The 17336-nt window shown below is 39.9% G+C and overlaps 1 protein-coding gene across 1 annotated transcript in view; it reads left to right on the top strand.

Annotated features, from left to right (window-relative positions):
• snap25a (synaptosome associated protein 25a) overlaps positions 1 to 17336 on the top strand; it is a 60565-nt gene that overhangs the window by 22719 nt on the left and 20510 nt on the right. Inside the window, exon 7 of the mRNA XM_034700052.1 lies at positions 1479 to 1698. The gene's annotated coding sequence lies outside the window, so the exon portion shown is untranslated. The remainder of the gene's footprint in view (positions 1 to 1478; positions 1699 to 17336) is intronic.

Here is a 17336-nt window from a genome sequence, read left to right as displayed (position 1 = left end):
TCAGAGTTATCTATGTGTGGTGGATCCTGTAGCGGACACTTTCAGCAGCAGGACATTGTGTCGGTGTTGGCTAAAAATAAAATAGTTTAATGTTCTTTGTGATGCATGACAGCCACTCTAACAGTATGGCTCACTGATGTGTTGCATTACAGTTTGTGGACAACAAAGGAGCTTTGTGGTACACACGATATGTAAGGTTGGATACACATGCAGTTGTGGGGTTCATTTATTGTTCCTCTGTCTAAGGATGAATCAGTATCCCTTACTAATGTGACAGAGCCTGTATCCATTGTAGATTCTACAACAGGCCTTCAAAATTCTTTAAAATGTTACCAAAACAAGGATAGACTGTCCTCCTCTGTTACACTGTGTAAACAGTGATGATACAGCAAAGACCCACACAGCAGGATATCTACTGGCCTAAACAGTCCCAAAGGTCTGGACTGGAATACATTTGAATCCACTCTACTCGCTGCCTGTCAACAAGTTATGTGCTTTCTTGAGGGAGCAAAAACCTCTTCATGGTCAGATCAACCTTCTGTATCTCTATTTGCCTCCTCTGCTGTGTAGTTTCACTGTGCTTGGGTATCACAGTCTTACTGGTTTGTTGAGCTGTAATACAACACAAATCCTTCAGGAAGATAAAAGCACCTGTACAAAGAGAGTGGTGGTAATAACAGGGGCCCAAATCAATCTGTTTGCCTCTAAAGATGAACGAAACACACAAGATAACTGGCCAGATTGCAAAAAGTTGGAATTCAAATCAGTTGATCTTCATTATACATGAGCTTACATTTTACAGTGCATATATATATACTGGATTATGGACACATTTCATATTGGTGCCATTAAAAGTATCACAATTTGATCTGCAAAAGATTGAAAAGAATCATAGACTCTGATGCCTCACTCCAAGATAATACAATATACACTATCTGGTCTATTTTGGTGTATGAAGTGATATCATCATGTATAGGTTACTGATGGAAGCTTGTCTCTAGAGAGACATGAATCATTGGTAACAACAATGATGGGACCAATAACATGAATCATCTTTACTTGATGCATGACTCATGATTAAATGACTTATTGTTGAATGTGTCATGGATTGTTGATGCTCACATTACATCGGTCGACCTCCTTTGACTGTTTGAGATTTGGTTCATATTTCACTTAATACAATTTAATTCATAGTTACTTCAAATATTCATTGATATGCATCACGTAAGCTTGACTTCAGCCTCGTGAAATAAATGAAGAAAGAAAGAAAGAAAGAAAGAAAGAAAGAAAACAGGCCCTATATGGCAACACAGAGAGAGTTGCCAAACATACAGCAGTAACATTTCAAAATATCTTGAATGGAATTGCAATCCGTGCAACTGCCCATGATAACAAAGACTTCTTGAAGTCTCTCTCTCTCTCTCTCTCTCTCTCTCTCTCTCTCTCTCTCTCTCTCTCTCTCTCTCTCTCTCTGGCAGACATCTATTAATACTGCTGCTGACGTCAAAAGTGTCCGCCATCTTTGACGAGCGCTGCACTGCTTCCCCCCATTGAAGAAGAAGTGAGGAGGAATCAGCCGACGCGCAGTGCCTTTGCAGCATCCCAGTCATACAGAGAGAGAGGCTGGTAACGGGTAGCTGTTGATATACGCAGGCATTTCCTCCCATTCTGAGTGCGGGGCACCGACATCAGGCACAGGTAAGACCCGTTATATTTTATACTACATTTTAACTGTTTTATATTGCTGTCTTTTGATTTCATTTCCTTTAAAGCAGCAGAGTTTTGTTATTTGTGAAAGGCGAGCTTTGGATGTCTGTTTTCTTCCAGTCTCAACGATCGCATCACGGAAACGCATTTTTGCATTTTCAGGATTCATCTTGTTCAGGGAAAGGCTGATATTTCGCTGCATTGTTAGTAGGAGGAGAAGGGTGGAGGGAAAAGAATTAAAGGAAGAAGGCAATGCGTGACCTCCCGGGTGATAAATCTGAAACGCGCAGTGGATTGCTGCGAGGAAGGATGCGCTGCGCTATAATGCGTATATTCAATGTGGGCGTTTTCAATGTTTCAGCACCGTGGACAGCGTCAGAGAGGGAAAACAGCGAGGTGTTGAAAAATGCCTTTGATTTTTTGTGTCCAAACACAGCATTGTAAAGGGTGGTGAGGTTGTTTCTGTGCTCAGCATTTAGATGCTTCTCATTCACATTAGTGGAGCTGAACGCGAGAAACGCATTCCCATCCTCTGAGCCGATGGAGGCAGCAGGTAGGCTGCTGATGTCGCAACAAGGTGCCGGAACATGAATCAGTCCGTCGCACTCATGTCAGACAGAAAAAAAAACAAATGAGGGCCTCCCCGCTGATTTGAACAGAGGACTCATGGTGGTTGCGCTGGATGTGGGGTGATGGGGAGAATATCATGTAATAGTAAACTGCGCCATGGTGAAGTCGGTGGGAGGAAGGTAGCAGATATAAACAGGAGGGAGGGGTTGAGGCATGATCCAGCTCCATGGATGCGTCGCTTCTTTCATTCCTCTTTTTACGCATTATTCTCTCCTCATAAACGCCACACTGCTTCGTGAGGAGAGGTCTAAATGTCCCGGCGCGGTTTCTGTGTGTATGTGTAGGGGGGGTTATTCCTGGGAGATGTGGGGGGGAAGAGTGCCGGGGAGGACCGTGGTGAAACCCGCACTATGACACCCAGCCCCCCTCCTCATTTTCCTCTCTCTGAGTTTCCTATCAAAGCATCCAGCCCGCCGTCTCCGAGGCGACGCTCATCGCTGTCAATAAGCCCTGCACCCGATGTCTGTCAAATCACGCATGGCGCACGATGGCTGGCTGATAAATTGACACCTCCGAGCTCCACATGCGCAACGTGTACCAGTTTGGAGTGCTGCATTCATAATGCTGGGTATCAAGCTGCAAGCACACAACTCAACCGCATGGCAGGGGTCACGCGTGATTTGACCAACGTTTTAACGAGTTCGATTTTCACATCTAGCTTTAACAACTGACTCACCTTTTTGGTGAGAAATAATCGACAGACGTCAACGTCTTGTTTTTTGTGATGAAGTGACGCAGCTGTGTTGCCTGTCACGCACAGCGCACAATACCATAGCTGATGGGAGAAGAACCCGAGCCTCATGACGCAGAAAGAGAGATATGGTTGTTGGTCATCATGTTTGGCGAATCCGTTGATTAGATATTAACGTCGTGTTGATCTTTGGCGCACCTGACATTATATCATATTACCACATGGGGCGGTAGGGTCGCTGACAGATGCTCACTGACAGAAGCTGTCACTTTAGGGTCGATTGAATATTTGTCACACCACTGGAAGTCAAGCATTGTGCCCTGTGACACATGGATTACCTTTACTATAAGAGGTCTTTCAGTCACATTCTGTCAGCGAGTCTATTGATCTGTGATGAGGTGAAAAAAAAGATTTGATTGTCAGAAAAAAGTCCAAAGTAAACAAACGAGTCCTTTCCTAAAGGACTATGGCTTTGGACACGGACAGCTGTGTGGTCATGACAATGGCAGATTACAGCCTACAGTACACAGAGAGCACAATAAAGCCCCAAAGGATGGCCCAGTTGCCATGACCGCTATACCAATATCACTGCGGCTTGCACTGTTTGGACTGCAGTGAGGAAGAGAGACAGAAACCGGGAGAGGGTGGTGGTGATAGTGGCGGTGGTGGTGGTGGTGGTAGTGAGAGGGGGTGTCAGGCCTATATACTGCACACACTGCAAGGGACTGCTTTATGGATAAATGGTGACTCACAACACCATCACCATCCTCTGATTGTTTCTCAGAAACACCCTGGCTGTTGTTCATTTCATATGGGTGCTTTAATGCTGCCTTTACTGCACTGTTCTGTGAGCCTCTGTGATCAATGATGGGGAATACAGAGACGGCTGGCTGGCTGCGCATTGCGTGTTTTGGTGAAGGTTCGGGCCTTAACTTATTTCCTGTTGCAGCTCCTTTTGTTCTCGATCTTTCTGATTCAGCCCTCTGCTTGGAGTAATAATCAGCTATAATCAAGATGCAAGAAGGCAGAGAAATACTAAACTGAATTTCAGTTTTTGTGGTTTCAAAGGTTGCTGACAGGCCCAAACCGACCATTAAACTGTAGTCTACGCATGCATAAGGACCTATACGCAGTAACCTCACACTACAGCCACATCATGAACCCTTATACATTGGTCTAATGAAATGAGACGCAGTCACATTTGTGGTTCCTAGTTAGACCTGCTTCAACCAACACAAAAATATATTTGGAATATATTTGGATCTTGATGAGAAATCTCTGTAGTCTGGGTATTTCCTTCATATTTCAAACACCTTTATCACAGAGAAAGATTTTTGCCTTGTTTTTCATGCAAATGTTGTGTTTCGCTTGACACACTAACTGACAACCTTGTGAGGAATCACAAAGAGCCGAACATCAAAAAGTAGTTCACGCTTGGATCTGAACCAAACAAAGAGCGGGAGATTAAAGGACTTTTCCTGCTTGAAGTAGAGAAAGAGGAGCTGGAGCCTTTGGTGAAGGGCATTTTCAAACTGCCCTTGAGCAAAGAACGAGACACTGCCTCGCTCCTTTTTAGGTAAAGCACTGTGGACTGTGTGTGAACTAAGTCTACTGCGGTAATGTCCCCCTGTCACTGTGCGGTTCAGGTTTTAGCTGCATGACAAACAAAATCATCCTCCTGGATTCAGTAGAGCTTGTTCTGCTGTCAGATTTGTAACTTTAAGATGTCCAAATACCCTGTGGGGGTCAAGTGCTTTTTCTTTTCCTGTTGTTTTTCTCAGTTATGAGGGCCATTCACATCCAGAGCCACGGGGGTCGTGTTTCCTGTCTGAAAAGATTGTGTTGATGACATTAGAACACAGATTATTTATTATTAGTGATGGTTCACTTCTGTCGGTGCAAAGTCATCAAATGAGGAATAAAATATTTACAGTAGGCCTAAATACTTCCATTTTCATTTCCCCATGTCTTTGGTATCACACAAGAATAATGTGTGTTGTCTGCTTCATGGCCCTGAGGGTAAGAGAAGACGGTATAGATATTACAGTTTAGCTACGTAGTAAATTGTTCCACTAATCACACTTTGAAAGGTTAATTTAGTAGTCAGAAATGTGCAACATGTATAAAATAAATGTTTAGAATTATACGACTGAAAACCAGATAGTTTAAAACATTACACTTTTTATTTTCTAGGGAAAGTTTGATGTTTAGGAAACAACCTTTACTTTTAGTCGACCACTTACCTGAAGAGTTGAACATGTAGCTACACAGCAAGTGGCTAGTTCACTTAGTTTAGCTTAACAGCTAGTATGGCTTTGTTTTGATTTGAAAGATTGATAGATATATAGAGTAATAATTAGAACCAATGGTTTTATGAGGGTTTGTTTGTATCCATAATCTTTAAATAGCATGAATTACAATAACGCTACACTCTGTTATGTTTCTGCTTTAGTTTCAGAAAGTCATGAGATGTTAGTGATTAGCTTTTTACGTGGTAAAAGTTTGATTTCTTTCAAATGTAGAAAAAGCCAGACAAGATGTTCAAACTTCATATATGAATCAAAGTCATGAGGGGGAAAAATAATCATATCTCCTAGAAAGACAGTAAAAAAATGTATATTTTTCATGTCGAGCTGCTCCTGTAAAGAAACAGGACAGAAGAGCCATGATTCAGAAGAAACTCAGACTACAGTCTGAAGTTATTCGAGAAAAAGCAAGAAGTGTGTTCTTCTCCACCAGGGAGTGTGACGTATACGCTAAGGATAGCTAAGTGGCAGCCAAAACAGCAAGCCAGGATGAAATTCAGAGTTTAGCTTTTTGTGTCCAGTCAGCCCCCATGGGACACCCTCTCACTTTCTCAGAGACACTCTGCATGTGAACAAAAACACTGAAACAAAATGGCTGCTCCCAAGGCCTTGAAGCTGTGGCGAAGCCTGTAGAAAAATGAAGTGGTTCGTTGGCTCGTCACCAAACCACATAATAAAACCACCTTATGTCACAGTGTCTGAAACTACGACACGGCATTCATTTGCTGCTTTGTTAGTTTTTATCACAAGAGAGAAACTGGGTTTTATTGTTATTGTTCAGTGCTTCTCTTTTTAGGATCTGGATGTTGTCTTTTAAAAGTTGTCTTCCGTGTTGTCTAAAACTTGGACATAGAGTTGTTTATAGCTTTATGGTTATTTATAGAGCTTCATTGCAGATTCCAGGAGCTCCCACTACCTCTCTGAATTCTGTTTCATTCATCTAACTTTACTTGTGTCCTTCCACAGAAGTGATATGACAATAAAATGTCCCATGTGGTGCTTTCACTTTTTAAGCTTTTTTGGAACTGAAAATTAAAAAACTCCATCTTTTTACCTTTTCAAGTCATGTCTAGGAGACAATTATCTGTGAGGCTGAGCCAATGCATTGCCAGGCGTTGTCATCATTCTGCCATCTGTCCTCTGTCCCGCGCTCGCAGGGTTAGATTATTACTCTTTTGATTAATGGAGGGAATGTAGGGAGGAAAAATGAAAGTGATTATAGGGAAGAGAGGGAGCGAAATTAGGAAGCTAGATGGAGAGAAAGAAAATGGAGAGTTTTATTTTGAACATGGATTAATACTGCCATGAGAAATGACTGCTTCATTGAATCATACGAAGAATAACGTGAATACATTTATGTGTGAAAAATGTTTAAATAAATAAAAACAAAGGCAACAAATCTTTGTTTCTGGGGGAACACTTCAGATGTATACGTGTTGGAAGTAACAGATTACACCTTTAACAGAGTTTGCTTTTCATAAACCTTTGGTTGTAGATTTTACTACAGTAAGCTGATAGCTTGTAGTACAGTCACTTATATTTGTGCTGACGGAGAGTAATGCAGGCGGCTTCAGTTACACATTGATCTTTAGCCTCAGACATATCACTTTCACCACAGCATTAGCCATTTCTTCTTCATCCCTGTATGACTAAAGCTTTTATTTCCAGAATAAAGTATGTATAGACTTATTATTCCTGCGTCAGTGAAGCATAAAGTCACCAATTAATCTGCTCGGGTCAACATGAATACGCCCTCTGTCCTCTAGATTGCATGGCATTGTGTGCTCAGGTGCCGGGACAATACTGCTGTATCAGTCTCCTGCAAACATGGAGCTGTTTGGAGTGTGGGGATGCTTTCATGCAATGATTAGTGGAGTGTTACGTGGTGTGTTTTGGGTGATATTGTTGCTGTAGGTCTTTCTGTTGGGTTGGGTAATTTATGATGCTGCAGTGCAGCTTCTTGGTGCAGGGCAGTCTCTGCAATGCATTTATTGAAACCTTAAACAGATGGATAGTGTAGAATAAGGTTTCATATAACATTTGATTGGTTGTTTTATGGGATATTGTATCTTTGACGTCCTTATTGAGCACACTAGATTACAAATTCATGCATTTTAGGGGATGTTGTCATGCATGATGTGATATGTTAGGACTTATGCAACTGATCGGATTAGTGATGAAGTTGTTTTTAACTGCACAGTCACCACTTGCATTATAATTAATACAGAGTGTGTGTATTATTGATTATTTTTAATTGACCTCAGAACTGGAGGTCAACATTACCCTCTGCAGCGTTTACTATTTAGAATTTTGACATGAACATATTCTCCTGATTCTGTTTCTATATATAAGACACTTTAAAAGCCAGTAATGATGACTCACTTTTACTGGTTCAAATATATAAAGAATATACAATATTTTTTGAGGGGGAAACATTTCTTTGGATTCAGCAAATTATTATGACAAGTTTTCTCTTATTCCCAACGTTTTGGGGACAAAAACTGAATCATGAATGAAAACTATGGAGAGCTCTGCAGACAGTCTGCTTATCTGAATATGTTGTCTGCTTTGCTTCAGAACAACACTGCTTTTCTTTCATACATTGCAGCAGTGATATATCTTACTGTTTATACTTTAACGGTATACTTTTATCTGTTTGTCAAACATATTGGAAAGCCAAATGTTTATCTTTCTAGTCTTTGGTATCTTTAATGGATACGTTGGCAGAAAAGATGGAATAGGATGTATTCAGAGCTTTTTGATGTCTTTGTTTTTATGACATCTGACATATTAACAGGCCCTCACCAGTTGCTACTTTTGGAATTCTTGTGGAGTCTATCCCCAACAATATGCTCCATGCCAACAAGCCAACAGACTGACTGAACACATCAGTATTTATAAGAGTTTAACAATGAGATGCTCCATTACTGCAGCCTCACTAAAACATCTGGATTTTTCTCTTTGCAATCTGCTGCTGACTCGAACATTTCAAGCCAGGGATTCCATCAAACGTGCAGTTATGAAAAAGACATCGTCTATATTCCACCCCCACAGAGTGTAGCATCTCCCCACTCTGACGTTTATTGCGTCGTAAAAAAAACAAGAGTGTGCTACTAATTCAAAACAGGCGGCTGAGGCCTGTGCAGAAATTGCTGGCTTGACTGCTGGTCATATGTTCCTCCTCACTCGTCTCTTCAGAGCCTCCACCATATACTTACAGCTAACATGAGCGCCCCTCCCTGCCATGTTTTGCTTGTCAAATGTCACTTTGCCTTGACCCCACCAGGCCGTCAAAACGTCATCTTTAGTAGCCACATGGTAATAAATGTGGCTCTGGGGGCTCCTATAGGTGGGCTAATGATGCAGCGAGGACCCCTTTCACCTGTACGGACACCACAGAGGAGACGGTGAACATGTAGCTGCAGGGCGATGGCAGTGGACATCTTTAGTAAGGTTTGGTGAACATGTTGAATTCATCTTTATATTACTGCTAAGATATCACACTTTTTTCATCTGCCTAAAGCAGCTTAAAATAAACACCTCAGTCTGCAGCGCTGAGATGCTCTCTTCTTGTCCTTCCATCTATTGTCCTCTCTGCTGTGCTCCACACTTGTTTCCAAGGAGCTGGAAACAGGCTGATAAGGAGCAGTGCAGCTACAGAGAGAGATGAGGGGGCGGTCAGCCTTTTATCACCATGCTTGCCCTTGTCTTCACCCTCAGTCAATCAGGTCTCATTTTGCTAATGCAGCAGCAAAACCACCATCAAGAGACAGTGAGAGTGTTGAGAAGAGCTGCACCTAACTCAGATTTGTGTCAGTTCAGTTTCAATTTAGCTGTTTAACACAAAGATTTAAGAGGTTGGGGCAACGGTGGCCTAGCGGTCTATGCAAGCCCGATCTGCAGGGGTCGCCGGTTCAACTCTCAGCCACGACCATTTGCTGCATGTCTTCCCCCACTCTCTGCTCCCCATGTTTCCTGTTTCTCTTCAGCTGCCTATCATAAAGGCAAAAAAGCTCAAAAATATATCTTTAAAAAAAAGAGATTTTGTAGATTCCAGTTTCTTCCAGTTCAGTGTAAACCCAAACTCCCATATGAGTCGTCATGAGTCTCATGGATATCCAGCCCAGCAATGTCTTATTGTTTCATGTGAGATCAGCCATATTTTAAGATCATAGATTAACCAGACAAAATATGTATGTCATCAGAAAACTGCATCTGGAGTTATCAGAGGAACAAGCAGTGTGGAAGTAAGGAGCAGTTCAGCACCAAAGAGCCTTGGACCCTTGAGAGACTGATATTCAATTAAAAAAAAATCTCTAATATACACCGTATGAAGGACAAACACTGGAGATTTATTTTGACACAGTCTATAAAGTTTACAGCCTGCTATATCACTCCTGCTTACCTCTTTGATACAGCTGAAAACTGAAGTGCAGAGATTGCACTTAAAACTGATATGACCTAAACACTTATCCTCTAATGATTGAAATTGTTGACTTTCAGAGTGCAGCCCATATCATGACATAGCTTTTACTCAGATGATGCATGTGAATGGATGACCTGTACTGCGGCTTTAACATTAACATACACATAAGTCATTGGGGTATCCCTCAAGCCGTTGAGTGAGTGGTCACTGAAGAATTGGCTCTTTGAGAGCGGCTGTGTGACTGGAATACAAAGTGAATGACCTGCAATCACTAATGCAAACCACACTCACTTCTCCATCATCTTTAGCCACTCCTGATTCAATAAACACATCATAAATTACCCACACTGACTTCCACCTCCTGTTTCTAACCCTCTAAACACTTAGAAAACCGCCTCGGGCGTGGATAGACACATCCCAGCTGATCACCTGTGTGTTGTGTGACGTGTTAACAGATCATGTTGAGATGTTGATAGTTATTTATCTGAAGAATACATTATTTTAGAGTCCTGGTCTACCCAATGTTACGGTGACCTTCTTACAATGGGATATGCATAAATGTCTCCTAAACATAGCATATTACTAAATGTCTTCAAGCTGTCCCTTGGCATGATTCAAATTCCTGCCAAGCTTGGCGGTCTTCTTTGGCCTCTTTTCCTGTTTACATTGGAATCTTCATAAAACAGTCATCCAGAACCACTTAAATAAATCTTTATGCTTCAGGCAATCTTCTTCCTCTTTATTGCATCACAACATGGTGTTATCGTGTCAGAGGCTGGCTCGCACAAGGACTTTGGGTTTTTTTCTGCAGGAGCTACCATAATAAATCTAATAATGCAATCAATCTATCTATCAAGCTTTATTTATATAGCAACTTTCATACAGCGAGGGGAAACAAGATAAAAAGCAGAAATAAAATATTGGCAAAGTGTACTAAATATTAAAAAACAACAATTGAATTTGAATTGGAGACTTATGCACACCACCAACAAAAAAATATATGTCATTAAAAGAAGTTTAAAAAAAATCTAAAAAACGATAAGAATTTTAAGTTAAAATAAATACATAAAAAAGGGTAAGGATAAAAATTTAAGATAATCAAAGTCAATTAGCTAAGAAAAATAAAACAATAAAACATATTAAGATCTTTACAAAACATTAAAGTAATAAAATTATGAAACTCTACATGAAAGCCAGACTGAATAAATACTATTTTTTTTTTGTTTAATATAATTTGGAATCAGATTTTTTGCATGCAGGTTACTGATCACATAGCAGCCATGTTTTTGTCATTTTCAATAACTAAAATAGAAACAGGCTTCTTGTCACAGATGACAGTCATGTACTGGTACTGTTTTGTGGGGATTGTTGTTCAGAAGTGTTGTAGCATCAGATTTATTCACCACTTAACTCTGCCGTTGTTTTCAAATGTAATTCATTCATGTTTTAAAACGCTCAGGTATAAAAAAGTGCTTTGAAATTCATGCTAACCACTATATCTATTGTACCACTAGGCATGGCACCGTGTTGCAGCTTTAGTATGTTAGCATGCTCAGTGTAACCAACAGGACTGACTACCCGACTGACTCCATACAGCAATGTTTAGCTAAACTTTTCAGTTTCATCAGAATACCTCATTAGCAGGTTTCTGTTTATTGAGTTTAGACTCATTCCTGTCCCTATGTGGTCTCTTCCTCCCTGAAATCTTGATTCGGATGACTAAACACCGGTTTAGCTCTCCTCAGAGCCTCAGTTAAGAGAACGTCAGTAGGTCGTCCTGTAAGTCCTTCAGTAACTCCTTAAGCAGCTTTTAAAGTGTTATTCTCTGAGGCAGGTATACAGCTTTGTTTTGATCTTCCACATTCTGCTTTTTAGCCATGTGTTTCTGAGATGCGGATGGTTACAGTGGGGCTTGATGAATAAGTGATGGGGTCTTGGACTTCTTAGGTCAATAATGCATGGTATTCTTCATGGAGCGGGCCACTGGGATGCTGCTGTAGCACTTAATGCTAGCTCCTCAGTGGAGAGAGAACTCCAGCTGCAGAAACACTTTGGCTTGTTGTGTAATGTTACATCACTGTTGAGATTATTTAAGCCCTCACTTGTTCCTCGAAGGGTTGTGCCGTGTTGTCTTCATGGTCATGTGATGAAACCTCCAAACATGCAGGAAAAAGAATCATACATTGTTCTGTTGTGTTTTTCTTTTTAATCCAGATAAATAGTTTAATGTAGTATGATATTATTTTATATTAATCATCTGTTGCAAATGATAATTCAAACGACTTCAGTGCCTTTGTCCCTGCAGTCTTCTGCACAGGCTCCATCAAGTGAAGATCTGCATAAAAGCATCAATACATCAGTGTCTCATCAGATTGCATGATGTGTGTTACTTTGTCTAGTTTTCAACAACCAGGCCTGATGATAACCTTTAAATCCATCTAGTTTCAAAGCTGTGTTCATCCATCTCTGCATTAATGCTTTCCATTTCATCTTAAGTTTTTTCCATAGAGCAGAAAATTAGATGCCTATCATCTGGATAGATATTTTAAATCCTGTGACTAACTGCATCAACCACACTTGAGCGACGTCTCACAATCATTTCATGTTTTGTTAAACATACATCAGACATTTCCACCCCACAGTCTCATCAAAGGTCATATTTTAGAAGGGGAAGACAAATGCTTGATACAGAGACAGACATGAAGCGTCTGAACCTGAAAAGGAAACAAAATGGCAGCCAGCGTGCACACACTGAGAGCCAGAGGAAAAAGGGACACACACAAGCAACTCAGTTTGCATCAAACTGCGAACAAAGTTCTTTTGTCCTTGTAGCCAGGAGCTGTAACAAAGCTGCACTGTTCCTTACCTTCATGATTACTTTCTTTAACATAATAGTAAGTCTGTTTCTCAGGCTAAAGATAGCTTTGCTGTAATAAAAAAGGACATAAAACCAACTATTATTGTAACAGTAAAGCACTAAATAGGTGAGTCATACTAAGCCTGGCTGATGAGGTATAATACATTTTGAAACTGTACATTTTACAGTAGTTTGAGTGTTATTTTTCCAATCCAACAGTATGTCATTAATAGACAGGAAGTCATCTTGTCTTTTGACTCATCTTCTGTTTTTCAGACTTAACAGGAGTCCTGCAGGGTCATGTTTTTGGTCCTCCTCTTCTTAATATGAATAAGAAACAACCACAAACATGTCGACTGCAGAAAGTTCTTCATGTATGCAGATAATACATGCAGGCAATAGGAGGTACATTTAGAATGTATGCCTTACACTAAAGTAAAGAGAAGCATGCTAACATTTTTTGTTCTTCCGTGTTGATAATGATTTCAATTTGAACAGATGAAATAAAAAACTACAATTTGAAAAACAGGTTTCAAAAGCTAGGGTTTCATTTAACAAGCAACTGTAAATCATCTTCATCGCAATCAGCTTCTATAACGGCCAAGCCTCAAATGATGACACACAACCAAGGAAATAAAATAACAGAAAGCTTATAAATGCTGCCTTCTTTAGAATGAAAATGTGTTATGACAGATTTTAGATTTGCTATCTTTAATTCATTAATAAATGTTTGAATAATCAGACTCCTTGCTTCTCTCTGATGTTGCTTTTCCACTAAAAGTGATAGGTTCAGTAACATCTGCAGCAAAAACCAGGAATTGAAAAGTGCCTTTTTGTGCACAAACACACTTTTGTTTCTGTTTTGGGGATTGGCACGTGGAATAGTCTCTGAAGTTGATTGAGTCACGCAATCATGAAGGATCTGACACTTTATGATTTACAGTTCAGTCTAAAATTTCAGTCTTGTATTTTTCTGTCTCTTTGTTGAGCTCCTGGTTTTGTGCTCTTAATGTCAATAGTCCATCTTGATTCTTTGCTCTTTATCGTATCATTTGTTTTTGTATATTGATTTTCATGCTTTTAAAGGCCCATCTAGAGAGTTTAATATCAGTTTGCATGCTACATGCTGCCCTCTATAAAAATAAATACGAAATGGATGAATATGGTTTGATACCCTATAACAGGGTTTTGATAAATATTACATATTACAAAGATACATATTGATTCACAGTGTATATGGTTCAGTCCACAACTCTCTTTTTTACCCAGTGAAATGAAGGAGAGAGACGGAGACATAAAAAACAAGAATGATGCAGGAGGAAAATGAAGGACAGAGAAGAGAGAGGTGGAAAAGAAATGAGGGAGTGTGGAGGGGAGCGGCTGGTGGGGATGGTAATCTTCTCCAGGTAGAACGAGATTGGACAGGGTATGAAATATGCCGTCCTCCGGGGTGCAATATGGGGGATGGAAATAAGGGTAGCTTCATATCTGTTGTTATTGTTCCCATGGTGATTACACTGAAACGTCACTCTTGAGGTAGTAAACACGTGACGGGATGGATGGATGGATGGAGGAGCTTAAAAGCTTGAAAGATGAATGTTCTGTTTAACATTCATGAGACTACAAGTGATTCACAGCACGTAGAAGCTGATATTAAGCTGTGGTTTTTACAGCATCTTTTCTAGTATCACAGATTGAATCATGCTGCTCATACACAAACCTAATGCATATGCGTATATGAATTCATACGCTCATGTATACGCTGCTAGCATGAGTTCATGTGTTAAGTGTTCCATGATACAGCTGAGTTTTGTCGGATGAATCACTCCAAGTATTTATGTTCTTTTTCTTTATTGCTTTCCTGTTGACCCGGGGTCAAAGGTCACACTAGTTACCATTTCCTGCCGTAAATGTCAGCGTCAGTGTAACACATTAGAGAGAGGTGATAAAAACGCAAGGGCACAGGAAGTGTGAGGATAAGAAGGCTTAGTTTCTAAATGTACTTCATATTGTCTGCATGTATCATCTGCATACATGAAGAATGACATGGTGGCTTATTTCAAAATGGAACATGGGTATCTCGAGCCAACTGTGTGGCTGATGTTGGTGGAAATAAAGGAGATACTCTGTGGTAATTGCCTTAAAGAACATCACCTCTGTCCCACTGACTACATGTAACAGCAGTACTGTTCAAATTGGGTAAATTGTCTCCAGCAAAGCAGTATCTCTGCTTGATTGGCGGTACACAGTTTGCCACTATGTTGGTTTCTTATTCAAATAGAGGTCCTATAACTGTGCATGTGTTATATAACATTTGATGTTATAATTAATATGACATGTTCAAATTAGAGCTACCTCTAAAAACAGCATGTCACATCCAGATAAAACAGTGATAGAGGTTGATAAAATAAATATTAAAGACGTTCTATAAAAAAACAGTTATCATATTTTTTAGGATCCATCCTAAGGATCTACTTCACCTCGTTAAATATTTAAGTCCTAAACACAAAGTAACTTATTGTGTCCAAATGTGTACTGTTACAGAATCTGACCCTGAACCATGCACACTCTTTAATGCACGCAGTATAAAAGAATATCACAAAATGACTGCTCCACCAGGGGTTTGTGTTTATTCTTCAGAAAACTTGATCCGCTTTTGCTGAGGCCAGCACACATGCAAAGTGCAAAGCTTGTAAACGGGACATTTAGTCAAATTTCAATGTGGCCTGTTAAACCTTAATTGCCTGAAATTGGTTATGTAAGTGGACAGGACTTGGATGATGCCCTCTTTTCCTTCAGCGAGTCGCTCTGAAGATCAAACTCAATACAGACATTTAGCTGCACAGTCCGGTTAGAGGTTTATATAACCCAACATGGCCGCTGCTGTTGTGAAACGATGCAAGAAGTAAGAATAGAAGGAGAGAAACCAGGGCAGGGATAGATGACTTAAACATGGAGCACAAATATTATGGTTTCTGAATCATTATAAACAATGTTATCTATAACAGCCTGAGTATATCAGCAGTTTTCTCACCTTCAGTATATGAATATATAATAGTATATAATGTGCCTATTAAATAAATGGCCTATCAAAAAGGAGCTTGGAGACAATGCAGGACTTAATCATTATGATGCAGCTGTTGATCTGAGGATATATAAATTACTTAATAAATCTACTGAGATGAATGGAGATGATCTGGATACTGCCCGGGGAGGCTTTATGATTCAGACCATGACGTTGTTATATTGCTGGGGCAGTAAAAGAAATACCTTCATATCCTGTGTGTGCAGCAAGTGCATGGCCAGCAGATGTTGTTGTGAACATCTCTTGACACATGAGTGGGAGAAGCAAACACTCAGGGAACAGCAGAACCTCTGAGGCAGATTATCAACCAGACTGCACGCTCAGTCACCAGGATGAGACATGTCCAGGTGGGCAAAGCCGTCTGTCCAAGAAGAAAGACTTTAATAACTTTGGTCTCGAGATTCAGACTGTTTATATAGGGGTCTCCATTAACTCTCATTGAAAACGATTGCTCATGGAACCTTTTATGTTTTATTATTTGTTTGATTCAGTGTTTGGATGTCACATAATAACTTTAGAGACATCAATTCTATAAGGAGAGTCCAGTCCAGTAAATTTCCCCTAATCTGTGTGTCTTGGAGTGCAGTGTACAGGGATTTATATATCATTGGTTGAAAAAGCGAGTGTACAGAGTTTGCCCTGTATTTTTCCAGCATTGCCTTTATCTCATGACCAACAGTGTCTATGCAAACAGAGATAATTGGCTGTAATAAATTTATATCTTTGATTCAACCGGGTTACTAATGAATGTCCTTTTAGATGTACTTTAAAATCTGCACACGTTCGCTGAAGTCTCTGTAACTTACATTACCAGCTTTTTTGTTTTGCCATTCCTGGGCAGGAGAAATATTCCACATTGGTTGCATTTAATAACTTTATAAATGTGGTAATGTAGTGAGCAGGGGTGGGAGCATATATTTATAAAGTTACATCACCATCATGGCTTTTGCAATACAATAATCATGTCACTAGGAACAAAAATGTGTTATTTTAATTTAGACATAATATGACCTTGCCATTTACTCCTAAAAGGTTTAGCTTTAAGGCATTTTGTGTTTGTCAGTTATCAGATTTCATGATGTATCATTACATTTTTGTCAATAATTGCAGAATAGCTGTATTCAGAAGTTATTGTTATCATGGGCAGTGGGATTAGTTGAGTTGTATCGTGCCTTGTCATGTTGTTTTGTGTCGTGGTGTCATTTTGTACTGTGTCGTGTCGTTTTTTCACGTGTTGTATTGTTTCGTATCATGTCGTTTCGTGTCATGTTGTTATGTATCGGGTCCTTTCCTATCGTGTTTTGTCGTGCCATGCCTTTTCATGTTGTTTTATATCGTGTCGTGTCGTTTGTATAGTGTCATTTTGTATCGTATCGTGTCATTTCGAGTCATGTTGTTTTGTAAAATGTGGCGTGTCGTTTGTATCGTGTCATTTTGTATCGTATCGTGTCATTTCGAGTCATGTTGTTTTGTATTGTGTCGTGTCGTTTGTATCGTGTCATTTTGTATCGTATCGTGTCATTTCGTGTCATGTTGTTTTGTATCTTGTCGTGTCGTTTGTATCGTGTCATTTTGTATCGTATCGTGTCATTTCGTGTCATGTTGTTTCGTATCGTGTTGTTTCATGTCATGCT

The sequence above is a fragment of the Notolabrus celidotus genome, chromosome 13, assembly GCF_009762535.1.
Source record: "Notolabrus celidotus isolate fNotCel1 chromosome 13, fNotCel1.pri, whole genome shotgun sequence".
Taxonomy (NCBI): Eukaryota; Metazoa; Chordata; class Actinopteri; order Labriformes; family Labridae; genus Notolabrus; species Notolabrus celidotus.
Note: the sequence above shows the minus strand (reverse complement) of the source record. Positions and strands in the feature narration are given on the sequence as shown.